Source organism: Ranitomeya variabilis, chromosome 5 (genome assembly GCF_051348905.1).
Source record: "Ranitomeya variabilis isolate aRanVar5 chromosome 5, aRanVar5.hap1, whole genome shotgun sequence".
Taxonomy (NCBI): Eukaryota; Metazoa; Chordata; class Amphibia; order Anura; family Dendrobatidae; genus Ranitomeya; species Ranitomeya variabilis.
Genome location: NC_135236.1, coordinates 43,479,681 through 43,494,178, shown reverse-complemented (window position 1 = coordinate 43,494,178; position 14,498 = coordinate 43,479,681). Strand labels below are relative to the sequence as shown.

Below are 14,498 nucleotides of genomic sequence, written 5' to 3'. Positions count from 1 at the left end.
GTTCCAAAAATGTTTAAATTAATGAGTAATTAAACTTTCAATTTTTTATTTTTTATAATTTTGTCCAGGTAAGAAAATCATGAAACTTAATTTATTAGGGAATTTGTCTTCTTTTCTGTAAGAGAAAATTGCATGTAAGTGGCTTCTAAACCCCTTCTTTCAACCATCTATTTGTCTTCCTTCAGCTGTGCTGATATCAGAATGTAATCATTAGGAGTACAGATGATGACAGTGATTGGTCAGCACCTGTTGAGCTTTCTTTGAGTGTTCTTCTTAGGCCGGGGACACACACAACGTATAAAAAAACGGTCCGTATTTTACGGCCGTAATACGCAGAAATGTCCCCAAAATACACTGTGTTCCAAATTATTATGCAAATAATATTTCTTCATATTTTCTCTAAATTACCTATCTGAATTGCAGTCATTGTTATTTTCCAGTCATCTACTATTCTAGTATAATTGCAATGTTTTGGAACAAACTGCCTATGAAAACAGTATCTTTTAAAAAAAAATAAACACTCAAAATGCATGTTCCAAATTATTATGCACAGCAGAGTTTTCAACCTTTTTTTTTTTATTTTTAACAAAAAAATGGTCAATTGTGAAGTTATAAGCATTATCAGCTTATTACAAAATGAAATCAAACAGTTTTCAAGTGAAAACTTTATTCTAGGTGATGTTACATTTGCACGTAGGACCCCTTGTTCAAAAGAAGCTTCTGAGCTCTCTCGTCCATTGAATTTGTCAGTTTTTGGATGGTTTCTGCTTCAATTGTTTTGCATGTGGACAGAATACCCTCCCAGAGCTGTTGCTTAGATGTGAACTGCCTCCCGCCATCATAGACACTCCTTTTGATGATGCTCCAGAGGTTCTCAATGGGGTTGAGGTCAGGGGAAGATGATGGCCACACTATAAGTTTGTCCTCTTTTATGCCCATAGCAGCCAGAGATGCAGATGTGTTTTTTGCAGCATGAGACGGTGCATTATCATGCATGAAAATGATCTTGCTGCGGAAAGCACGGTTCTTCCTCTTGTACCATGGCAGGAAGTGTTGTTTTAGAAACTCCACATAGATTATGGAGTTCATCTTTACCCCTTCAGGGATCATAAAGGGGCCGACAATCTCTCTCCCCATGATTCCAGCCCAAAACATTACTCCACCTCCTCCTTGTTGGCACCTTAGCTGTGTTTTCATGGGGTGTCCATCAACCAGCCATCCTCCACTCCATCCATCTGGACCATCGAGCGTTGCACGGCACTCATCGGTGATCAAAACAGTTTGGAAGTCAGTCTTCATGTATCGTTTGGCCCACTGGAGCCGTTTCTGCTTGTGTGCAGTGGATAGAGGTGGTCGACAGGATGGCTTACGCACAGCTGCAAACCTCTGAAGGACCCTGCATCTTATTGTTCTGGGGACTTGGAGGCACCAGCAGCTTCAAAAACTTGTCTGCTGCTATGACAAGGCATTTTTGCAGCTGTTCTTTTAACCTTACGCAATTGCCTGTTGGAAAGAGTCCTCAATTTTTCCTTATCAGCACGCACACGGGTGTGCTGGGAATCAGCTACATACTTCTTGATTGTGCGATGATCACGATGAAGTGTCTTGGCAATGTTGATTGTAGTTATGCCTTGACCTAAATACTCCACAATTTGTTGCTTCTCAGCAGCCGACACATCCTTTTTCTTTCCCATTTTGGCAAAAAATGTAGGCTGCTTAATAATGTGGAACAGCCTTCTTAAGTAGTCTTGCCTTTATTTGGACACACCTGCCAAACTAATTTGCACAGGTATCTGCAATTGCTTTCAGTGATATAAAGAGCCCTGACACACATCACCATCAATGAGTTTAAATGACAAACAAACAAATTCTAACCTTATCACTCCTAAACTCTATGTGCATAATAATTTGGAACACAGTGTAGTGGTCCGTATGTCATCCGTAGGCAGGGTGTGTCAGCGTATTTTGCGCATGGCATCCTCCGTACGTAATCCGTATGGCATCCGTACTGCGAGATTTTCTCGCAGGCTTGCAAAACCGACATTGGATTTATGTGCTCAAATGTTCTGGAAAACATATATACATTATATATACTGTATATATATATATATATATATATATATATATATATATATATATATATATATATATATATATATATGTATATATATGTCATTGAGACACACATATATATATTCTGTATTTATATTTCATTCAGCGCGATATCTGTGAAAAGCCGGTAATTCAATTGCCGGCTTTTCATTTCTCCTGCCTAAACCCAACAGGATATGAGACATGGTTTTCATTCAGTAAACCATCTCATATCACCTTTTTTTTTTGCATATTCCACACTACTAATGTTAGTAGTGTGTATGTGCAAAATGTGGGCGCTGTAGCTGCTAAAATAAAAGGTTAAATGGCGGAAAAAATTGGCGTGGGCTCCCGCGCAATTTTCTCCGCCAGAGCGGTAAAGCCAGTGACTGAGGGCAGATATTAATAGCCAGGAGAGGGTCCATGGTTATTGGCTACAAACGTCTGCCCCCAGCCGCCCCAGAAAAGGCACATCTGGAAGATGCGCCAATTCTGGCACTTGGCCACTCTCTTCCCACTCCCTGTAGCGGTGGGATATGGGGTAATGAAGGGTTAATGCCACCTGGCTATTGTAAGGTGACATTAAGCCAGATTAATAATGGAGAGGCGTCAATTATGACACCTATCCATTATTAATACAATTGTTTGAAAGGGTTAAAAAACACACACACACACACACATGATTAAAAAGTATTTTAATTAAATAAACACACAGGTTGTTTTAATATTTTATTGCTCTCTCAATCCATTTTAAGACCCTCGCTTGGCAAAATAATAAACCCACAAAATACATACCCTCAGATGAACCGTCACGTCCCACGAGGTAATCCATCTGAAGGGGTTAAAATATTTTACAAGCAGAAGCCCTGCTAATGCAGCTGTGTTCGTGCCTGTAAGCCCTGGCGAATGAAGGAAATGTAGGTCAATGACCTATAGTTACCTTCAGTCGCGGTGATGCGCCCCCTGGTGGATGTCCTCATGAACTGCAGCCTGGGAACTTTTTCCCACACTCGACGTCATATGAGGACATCCAGCAGAGGGCGCATCACCGCGACTGAAGGTAACTATAGGTCATTGACCTACATTTCCTTCATTCGCCGGGGCTTACAAGCACGAGCACAGCTGCATTAGCAGGGCTTCTGCTTGTAAAATATTTTAACCCCTTCAGATGGATTACCTCGTGGGACGTGACGGTTCATCTGAGGGTATGTATCTTGTGGGTTTATTATTTTGCCAAGCGAGGGTCTTAAAATGGATTGAGAGAGCAATAAAATATTAAAACAACCGGTGTGTTTATTTAATTAAAATACTTTTTAATCGTGTGTGTGTGTTTTTTAACCCTTTCAAACAATTGGATTAATAATGGATAGGTGTCATAATTGACACCTCTCCATTATTAATCTGGCTTAATGTCACCTTACAATAGCAAGGTGGCATTAACCCTTCATTACCCCATATCCCACCGCTACACTGGAGTGGGAAGAGAGTGGCCAAGTTCCAGAATAGGCGCATCTTCCAGATGTGCCTTTTCTGGGGTGGCTGGGGGCAGATGTTTTTAGCCATGGAGGGGCCAATAACCATGGACCCTCTCCTGGGTATTAATATCTGCCCTCAGTCACTGGCTTTACCACTCTGGCGGAGAAAATTGCACGGGAGACCACGCCAATTTTTTCCGCCATTTAACCCTTTATTTTAGCAGCTACAGCGGCCAAATTTTGCACATACACACTGCTAACATTAGTAGTGTGGAATATGCAAAAAAAAGGGGGATATGAGATGGTTTACTGTATGAAAACCATGTCTCATATCCTGTCGGGTTTGTGAAGGAGAAATGAAAAGCCGGCAATTGAATTACCGGCTTTTCTATAGAACACCGGTGCGTATTTCTCGCCATGCACACGCATGGTCCGTGTGTAACCCGATTTGTTCTTGCCCCCATAGACTTTCATTGGCGAGTCTCGGCCGAGATACGGTGACAATCGCAGCATGCTGCGATTTCACTCGGATCCAGATTACGGTGGAGAAAATATCGGATGATGGGAGCTGCACCATAGGTTAACATTGGGCCGAGTGCTATGCGATTTTTTATCGCATAGCACTCGTCCGTATTACGGTCTAGTGTGACCCCGGCCTTATCAGAAATATCTCCTGCAAATCTCCTGCAACAGAATATTCTGAGAGCTAAGGTACCGTCACACTAAACGATATCGCTAGCGATCCGTGACGTTGCAGCGTCCTGGCTAGCGATATCGTTGTGTTTGACACGCAGCAGCGATCAGGATCCTGCTGTGATATCGCTGGTCGTTGATTAAAGTTCAGAACTTTATTTGGTCGTCAGATCGCCGTGTATCGTTGTGTTTGACAGCAAAAGCAACGATACCAGCGATGTTTTACAATGGTAACCAGGGTAAATATCGGGTTACTAAGCGCAGGGCCGCACTTAGTAACCCGATGTTTACCCTGGTTACCAGTGTAAAATGTAAAAAAACAAACAGTACATACTCACCTTCGCGTCCCCCGCCGTCCGCTTCCTGCACTGACTGAGCGCCGGCCGTAAAGTGAAAGCACAGCACAGCGGTGACGTCACCGCTCTGCTGTTAGGGCCGGCGCTCAGTCAGTGCAGGAAGCGGACGCCGGGGGACGCGAAGGTGAGTATGTACTGTTTGTTTTTTTACATTTTACACTGGTAACCAGGGTAAACAATGGGTTACTAAGCGCGGCCCTGCGCTTAGCAACCCGATGTTTACCCTGGTTACCCGGGGACCTCGGCATCGTTGGTCACTGGAGAGCGGTCTGTGTGACAGCTCTCCAGCGACCAAACAGCGACGCTGCAGTGATCGGCATCGTTGTCTGTATCGCTGCAGCGTCGCTTAGTGTGACGGTACCTTTAGTGAGAAATATAGAAAGGGACAAGGCTATACATAAGAGAAGACATCTTGTAATAAGGGATGGCGCTAGACACAAGAGAGGACACTATGATATAAAGGACGGTGCAATACACAAAAAAGGACACTACAATAAGGTATGACGCTATTAAAAAGAAAATATACTATGAAATAAGGGATGGCACTACACACAAGAAAGCTGTTAGGGTTAGCGGAACGCACCAACTATATATATTTGAGATAGTAGATGCGTTCGCAACCCGGGGTCCACCGTGCAGGAGAGAAACCTGCTGCTAGTAATGGGCGGTACTATATGACGGTATAGCAAACTCTGTTACTTCACAGATTCACTTGAATAACAAGATGCTGTGCCCTGTTAACCTCACAGAGGAACACAGCTACCAAACAGAGCAAAACTGTGGTCATGCAGTTAACATAACAGACAAACAACTCAAGGACCTTCCTAATAGTCCAACAGGAACTGCTTCAGGACCTGCGCATGTGACCCCCGACCTCCAATGGGAGATCGTCCCGTGGGCATGCCCAGTATGGGAAAAGCAGGACTTAGTCCCAGAAAGATCTGCTCGCTGCTGATCAGCGCTGGCTACAAAGGTAGAGCCTGGAAGGGCAGCAGTAACCAGTTGCCCAGTATCAGCCTGAGTCAGATTCTGGGACCGACGTCTCCGCTGAGCAGGCTCCACTGTGGCTGGAGAAGAATGGAAGACCGCAACGGAGATGGTTCGAGATTCCCCCTGTGCAGAGGCGGGAGCTCGACACCTAACAAAAGCATACTATGCAGTTGAGCTCAAAAGTTTACATACCCCGGCAGAATTTTTGCTTTCTTGGCCTTTTTTCAGAGAATATGAATGATAACACCAAAACTTTCTCCACTCATAGTTACTGGTTGGGTGAAGCCATTTATTTTTAAACTACCGTGTTTTCTCTTTTTAAATCATAATGACAACCCAAAACATCCAAATGACCCTGATCAAAAGTTTACATACCCTGGTGATTTTCGCCTGATAACAAGCACAGAAGTTGACACAAATGGGTTTGAATGGCTACTAAAGGTAACACCCTCGCCTGTGACCTGTTTGCTTGTAATCAGTGTGTGTGCATAAAAGTTGAGTGAATTTCTGGGATCCAGACAGACTCTTGCATCTTTCTTCCGGCCACTGACGTTTTTGGATTGTGAGTCACGGGGAAAGCAAAAGAATTGTCAACGGATCTACGGGAAAAGGTAGTTGAACTGTATAAAACAGGAAAGGGATACAAAAAGATATCCAAGGAATTGATAATGCCAGTCAGCAGCGTTCACACTGTGATTAACAAATAGAAAATCAGGGGCTCTGTATAAACAAAACAACGATCAGGTAGACCAACAAAAATGTCATCCACAATTGCCAGGAAAATTGTTTGGGATGCAAAGAAAAACCCACAAATAACATAAGCTGAAATAAAGGACTCTCTGAAAACTAGCGGTGTGGCTGTTTCAAGATGCACAATAAGGAGGCATTTGAAGAAAAGCGGGCTGCACGGTCGACCTGTCATTGGCAACAGCAGAACAAAGTGAAGGTTCTGGAGTGGCCATCTCAGTCTCCTGACCTCAATATCATTGAGCCACTCTGGGGAGATATCAAGCGCACAGTTCATGCTAGACAGCCCAGGAATTTACAGGAACCGGAGGCTTTTTGCCAAGAAGAGTGTGAAGCTTTAGCATCTGAGAAAATAAAGAACCTGAACCACAACTACCCACAAAAGACTTCAAGTAGGGGCAATACACGTTATTAAGAAATGGGGTATGTGAACTTTTAATCTGGGTCATTTGGATGTTTTGGGTTTTCATTATGATTTATAAAGAGAATACACAGTAGTTTGACATTAAATGGCTTCACCAACCACTAACCATGAGTGGAGAAAATGTTTTGGTGTTATCATTCATATTCTCTGAAAAAAAGGCCAAGAAAGCAAAAATTCTGCTGGGGTATGTAAACTTTTGAACACAACTGTATAATAAGGGATGGTGCTATATAAAAAAGAGAAGATACTATGTAATAAGGGACAGTGCTATACACAAGAGAGGTTACAATGTAATAAAGGGCAGCGCTATATATAATAAAAGATACTATGTAATAAGGGATGATGGTATGTGCTGGGCTGGTCCATCACTGCCATCATCTGTACTCCAAATGAGAACTTTCTGATATCAATGCAGCTGAAGACATAGAACTAGACTGGGGAAACACCAGAGTTTGGAAGCCACTTACATACAATTTTTTATATTTTTGTAATAAACTGATATGAATAATTGTATATTTTCTATGCTGGACAAAATTATGAAAAAATGTAAATAGAAGTTTAGTTACTTTTAAAATGAAGTGTTATGATACCACACATGGTCAGATGGGGTGAAACATGTCCATGAGCAAACTGGAGTTGAAAATTATCTCATTCCAACAAATGCAAAATAGCAAAATAGGTAAAATTTATATTCCATGAAGTTGGGAAGAAGGAAAACCATGGAGAAATCCATGAAGGGTATGTTCAAACGGCAGCTTTAAGAGTTTTCCAAGGTGAAGGCCCTTTTCCTGAAGCAGCTTCTCTTACCGCCTTGCTGATGTTTATTTGTGGTGGCTCCACTGCCTGCGCCTTTCTGCTATACTTTACTTTATAATTTATTGTGCTATGCAGTAATGGCAGTCTCCAGCTGGAACCAAAGGATCATAGAAAAAGAGAGCTGTTAATCCTTCAAGTGGAAGTATCAGGTACCAGAAATATGGCATTTTTTTTCCTGATGTAAATTGTCCTGATCTCATGAAGTTTTTATTTTGTTCTTGGGTCTCTCTGTTCCTTAGATATGACCCATATTACCTGTACATACATCTAATCTTTCTAGGTAAGTGGGCATGTTCCTAAACTTTTCTCGTTGTATGTCACTAAAAGAAATCAAGAACAAAAAATGTGTTAGTCAGTAATGGTTATGGACTCACTCAATTATGTGGGAAAAAATTATAGAATCACCCTCTAAATTTCATTTCCCAAAACTAACACCTGCATCAAATTAGATATTGAACAGAAAAAAAAAAAAGGTTGAGTTCCAGCTCCTTAAAACAATTCTTTTATTGAATCCAAATATAAAATCCAAATGTCCGTGGTGTATGACTCCCACCAATAAGTGCCCGGGATGACAGAGCTTTAACGGCTACGCGTTTCGATCAGAATGATCTTTATCAAAGCTTTGATAGCTTTGATGGCTTTGATAAAGATCATTCTGATCGAAACGCGTAGCCGTTAAAGCTCTGTCATCCCGGGCACTTATTGGTGGGAGTCATACACCACGGACATTTGGATTTTATATTTGGATTCAATAAAAGAATTGTTTTAAGGAGCTGGAACTCAACCCTTTTTTTTTTTTCTCTTCAATGAACATTACGTCTGCCTGCAGCGGAGTTCTGTGCACCTGCGGTGATTACTGGTGAGCTGGCTACCTCCTTTTCTTTATCAAATTAGATATGCTTGTTATTCTGCATCTAAAAAGGAGTGATCACACCTTGGAGAGCTTTTGCACCAAGTGGACTGACATGAATCATGGCTCCAACACGAGAGATGTCAATTGAAACAAAGGAGAGGATTATCAAACTCTTAAAAGAGGGTAAATCATCACGCAATGTTGCAAAGATGTTGGTTGTTCACAGTCAGCTGTGTCTAAAATCTGGACCAAATACAAAGAACATGGGAAGGTTGTTAAAGGCAAACATACTGGTAGACCAAGGATGACATCAAAGCGTTAAGACCGGAAACTTAAAGCAATATGTCTCCAAAACAGGAAATGCACAACAAAACAAATTAGGAACGAACGGGTGGAAACTGGAGTCAACGTCTATGACCGAACTGTAAGGCTATGTGCACACGTTGCGGTTTTTGCTGCAGATCCACAGCGGTTTTGACGCTGCAGATCCACAGCAGTTTTCCATGCGGTGTACAGTACAATGTTAACCTATGGAAAACAAAAACCGCAGTGCACATGCTGCGGAAAATTCCGCGCGGAAACGCTGGGGAAAAAAAGAAGTAGCATGTCACTTCTTTCTGCGGATTCCGCAGCGGTTTTCAACCTGCACCAATAGGAAAGTGCAGTTGAAAACCCGCAGAGGAATCCGCAGAAGAAACCGCGAGAAAATCCGTAGTGAAAACCACAGTGGTTTTGCACTGCGGATTTTCCAAATCCGCTGCAGAAAAATCCGCAGCAAAATCCGCAACGTGTGCACATACCCTAAGAAACCGCCTAAAGGAAATGGGATTTACATACAGAAAAGCTAAATGAAAGCCATCATTAACACCTAAACAGATAAAAACAAGGTTACAATGGGCTAAGGAAAAGCAATCGTGGACTGTGGATGACTGGATGAAAGTCATATTCAGTGATGAATCACAAATCTGCATTGGGCAAGGCGATGATGCTGGAACTTTTGTTTGGTGCCGTTCCAATGAGATTTATAAAGATGACTGCCTGAAGAGAACATGCAAATTTCCACAGTCATTGATGATATGGGGCTGCATGTCAGGTAAAGGCACTGGGGAGACGGCTGTCATTACAGCTTCAATAAACGCACAAGTTTATGTTGATATTTTGGACACTTTTCTTATCCCATCAATTGAAAGGATGTTTGGGGATGATGAAATCATTTTTCAAGATGATAATGCATCCTGCCATAGAGCAAAAACTGTGAAAACATTCCTTGAAAAAAGACACATAAGGTCAATGTCATGGCCTGCAAATATTCAGGATCTCAATCCAATTTAAAATTTTTGGTGGAAGTTGAAGAAAATGGTCCATGACAAGGCTGCAACCTGCAAAGCTGATCTGGCAACAGCAATCAGAGGAAGTTGGAGCCAGATTGATGAAGAGTCCTGTTTGACCCTCATTAAGTCCATGCCTCAGAGACTGCAAGCTGTAATAAAAGCCAGAGGTGATGCAACAAAATACTAGTGATGTGTTGGACGTTTTTTTTGCTTGTTTGTTTTTCATGATTCCATAATTTTTTCCCACATAATTGAGTGATTCCATAATTTTTTCCCTCTGCTTGTTCTAAGAAAGTAACCATTACTGACTACCACAATTTTTGTTCTTGATTTCTTTTAGTGTTTATTAAAGCCAGAAAGTTGCCATTTGAAATGACTTTAGTTTTGTGCCATGTCTGTGATCTGCTTTTTTTTCTACAAAATTAAACAATTGAATGAACACCCTCCAAGGCCGGTGATTCCATTATTTTTCCAAGGGTTGTATTAACATGTCAGTACATTGGGGTGTGAAAGGTGGCAGTGAGCACACAGCAACTGTGCTTTCTGCAGCAGTGCATCCAGGCCGGGATAGTGGCAGAGAAATTGCTGTACCTCCAGGTTGAGGACATGAGCCATGCATGGCCCATGTGTCAGGTTACCCGGGTGTGGTGCCATCACCACGTTCGTACAGTTATCACACACCGCCTTCCCTGCCTCCATTTTCCATTTCCATTGCTCAAACTTGGCCTGGATAGCTGCGCACAACTATTGAGCTGTATGACTGCGATCTCCAAGGCATATTAATTTAATCACTGCCTGATTGTGGTGAGCCCTTGATGTGCAATGCAGAGGGGGTCTTTCTGCAATATTGGAATGCGTGTCTCATTACGGGAGAGGTCGAGGGTGCAGGTGGAGGCCTAGAGGAGGTGGAGGAGGCAGAAGTAGTGGAGGAAGTGTTAGATACAGAGGTTTGTCCAGCAAGCATTGAGGATTCCAAGACTTGGTGTCTAGTGACACCTTGTCTTTTGCTGTAGTTCACCATCCCTTGGTGTGTAGTGGTTTAGTTCTCCATCCCCTAGTGTGTAATGGTTTAGTTCTCCAACCCTAGCTGTTTAGCAGTTTAGTTCTCCAACCCCTGTTGTCTAGCAGTTTAATTCTCCGTCTCCAAGTGCCTTGCAAGCCTTGGGGATTACAAGACTGCAGCAGACCCTTCCCCACCTGCACCCACAGCCACTAGAGTCACCCAGTACCCAGTTTCCGAGATGTAACACCCATAGCCATGCTTGCTCGTCCAGGTGTTAATGGTGAAATACACCCTGGCAGACAGAATTTTTTCAAGGAACGGGTGATGTTGCCTGAGACATGCTGGTGTAGCACAAGCACATTTTTCTTAGAGAAGTAATAGCAACTGGGCAACTGGTACTGGGGGACTGCTATGCCATCAACTTTCAGAAAGCTGCTGTAAACACCAGATGGAAAGGCAGCATTTCTGTGGCCAACAGATTAGAGATGGTGATGTGTATGAGGAAACAATCTTTTACATGAGCACAACTATGACCGAGAGCTGGCTGCTGTGCTGAGACAGGGTGGAGTAGGGTGAACATGACAAACTGCTGGACTGTGATTGAGGTGCAGATGGAGATGTTATGGTGGATTGAGAAAGATGTGATGTGCTCAGTGTCTCACTCACTCCGACTGCAGTGGGTAAATAAGTGGAGGTTCTGCAGCCAGAGAAATGTGTGAGAACACTTGCCTCAGTGATGGAGGAGGAAGAAGATGCAGATGCAGTTGATGTGGTGGACGGTGGTTGGGGGGGCCGGCTAGACAACATTTTAGTGTAGTGAGATTACTAGACTAATGCATGTTGATAGCGCATGTGCCGGTTCATGCATGTACTGAGTTTGTTTTTTTTTTACAAAGTTGGCAGATATGAGTTGGGTCATCCCTTACAGTTGCAAAAAAGTCCCAGGCTAGGCAACCCTTGCTAACCATGCGAACTGCAGACCCGTGACCACTGATGTCCACAGCCAACGTTGTGGCTAAGGATGCAGTGTTTCCGCATCTGTGCGGGAAACCGCAGCGTAGCCTCCTTGTCTTCCTCCTCCTCCACCTCCTCTAATGAGCTACTTAGATTTGTGCCTCTGGGTACACACCAAGTTGGATCTACAACCTCATCTTCATCCTATCTGTTCTACCACTCCTCACCATGAGAGTCACCCTCCTCATCTACCTGCCCTGACAGCACAGTACAGCCACCGTGCGCCTCAGATATCTGAGTCTCATCAGGATCACTTCTACCCTGGGGATGAGGGTCTGGATTCTGCTCGGACCCTAATTCATTCGGTCCTGCATCCAACTAAAGAAAAATTTGAGGCATCGGTGCAGATGCTTTCCTCCTCTAGATTCTGTGAATCTGCGGAGCAGATCTCTGATGTCCATGGAATAGAATGTGCGAACAGCTCTGCAGACCCACCCATCTGTGGTTCTCCACAGTCCGTTGGGCAGTTGGAGAGTTATGACACAGGGGGAAACAAAGGTAATTGGGGTGCCACCTTTGAGTTATGTACTGTGTGTGATGTTAAGGTGGAGAAAGAGGAGGAGAGACCACTTGATGCAGTGTTTGCCATCCACTGGAGCACATGCTCTTTCTGGCCCTCATCTACAAGGATGAGGGCATCCCGCAAGCTCGCTGCCTCAGGGTAATCCTGGACTTTGATCTCTCCTTCAAAACACATATCCATGCCATTTCCACTTCCTGCCAACTACAACTCAAAACTATTTCCAGGATTCGTACATTCGTTAACCCCTTCCCGACCTGTGACGCCACGTAGGCGTCATGAAAGTCTGTGCCAATCCGACCTGTGACGCCTATGTGGCGTCATGGAGGGATCATGTCCCTGCAGACCGGGTGAAAGGGTTAACTCCAATTTCACCCAATCTGCAGGGACAGGGGGAGAGGTACTTTAGCCCAGGGGGGGTGTCTTTGCCCCCATGTGGCTATGATCGCTCTGTCAGTCTTTCCTCCTCTCTGTTCAGTGCTCCGCTGCCCTCCGCTGCTTTCCTCTCCCCTCCTCTCCCCTCCAGTGCCCCCCGCTGTCCAATCCCACCCCCCATACCACTGGAGTCCTGGGAGTTCCGTCTGGCATCTTCAATGGGCGCCGCCATCTTCCAAAATGGTGGGTGCCCGCCGAATCTGCCGACCGGCAGATTCGTTACAGGTACATTTTGATTACTGTGATAGGTTATATCACAGTGATCAAAATAAAAAAGTAAATAAAGCCCCCCCTTATCACCCACATAGGTAGGGAAAATAATGAAATAAATAAAATATATTTATTTTTATTTTCCACTAGGGTTAGGGTTAGAACTAGAGTTAAGGTTAGGGCTAGGGTTAGGGCTAGGGTTAGGGCTAGGGTTAGGGTTGCAATTAGGGTTAGAATTAGGCTATGTGCACACGGTGCGGATTTGGCTGCGGATCCGCGGCGGATCGGCCGCTGCAGATTCGTGGCAGTTTTCCATCACGTTTACAGTACCATGTAAACCTATGGAAAACCAAATCTGCTGTGCCCATGGTGCGGAAAATACAGCGCGGAAACGCTGCATTGTATTTTCCGCAGCATGTCAATTCTTTGTGTGGATTCTGCAACATTTTACACCTGTTCCTCAATAGGAATCCGCAGGTGAAATCCGCACAAAAAACACTGGAAATCCGCAGTAAATCTAAAAGTAAAACGCAGTGCGTTTTACCTGCAGATTTTTCAAAAACGGTGCGGAAAAATCCGCACACGAATCCGCAACATGGGCACATAGGCCTTAGGGTTAGGGCTGGAACTAGAGTTAGGGTTGGAATTAGGGTTAGGTTTGGAATTAGGGTTAAGATTAGGGTTAGGGGTGTGTTGAGGTTAGGGTTAGGCTTGTGGTTAGGGTTATGGTTAGGGTTGAGATTAGGGTTGGTTGTGTGTTGAGGTTAGGGTTGGGATTAGGGTTATGGGTGTGTTGGGGTTAGGGTTGTGATTAGGGGTGTGTTGGGGTTAGGGTTGTGATTATGGTTATGGTTAGAGTTGGGATTAGAGTTAGGGGTGTGTTGGGTTAGTGTTGGAGTTAGAATTGAGGGGTTTCCACTGTTTAGGCACATCAGGGGGTCTCCAATCACGACATGGCGCCACCATTGACTCCAGCCAATCTTGCATTCAAAAAGTCAAATGGTGCTCCCTCCCTTCCTTTCCCCGACGTGTGCCCAAACAGTGGTTTACCCCCACATATGGGGTATCAGCATACTCAGGAAAAATTGTACAACAATTTTGGGGGTCTAATTTCTCCTGTTACCCTTGGAAAAATAAAAAATGGGGGCTAAAAAATTATTTATGTGGGAAAAAAAAGATTTTTTTATTTTCACGGCTCTGCGTTATAAAATTCTGCGAAGCACTTGGGGGTTCAAAGTGCTCACCACAAATCTAAATAAGTTCCTAGGGGGGTCTAGTTTCCAAAATGGGGTCACTTGTGGGGGGTTTCTACTGTTTAGGCACATCAGGGGCTCTGCAAACGTAACATGACAGCCATATACAAAAATAAGCGTCAGCTGAATATTTAACATACGGCGACTCAATCATAAGTTATTTAAATCAGAGAAACACGAGTTAAAATAGGCCCAAATAAATATAAAAATATTATTTATTGAATTTTATGATAACCACTAAAACATACACAAAATTGTACAATAAATAGTAATTCACACAGTTTTAT

The 14,498-nt window shown here is 43.5% G+C and overlaps 1 long non-coding RNA gene across 2 annotated transcripts in view; it reads right to left on the bottom strand.

The window, feature by feature from the left end:
• Positions 1-143: 143 nt before the first annotated feature.
• LOC143774307 (uncharacterized) overlaps positions 144-14,498 on the bottom strand; it is a 66,705-nt gene continuing 52,350 nt past the window's right edge. For both annotated transcript variants that reach the window (XR_013215510.1, XR_013215511.1), the window contains exons 4-5: positions 4,223-4,250; positions 144-272 (exon numbers count right to left, since the gene is read on the bottom strand). This is a non-coding gene — a long non-coding RNA (uncharacterized LOC143774307). The remainder of the gene's footprint in view (positions 273-4,222; positions 4,251-14,498) is intronic.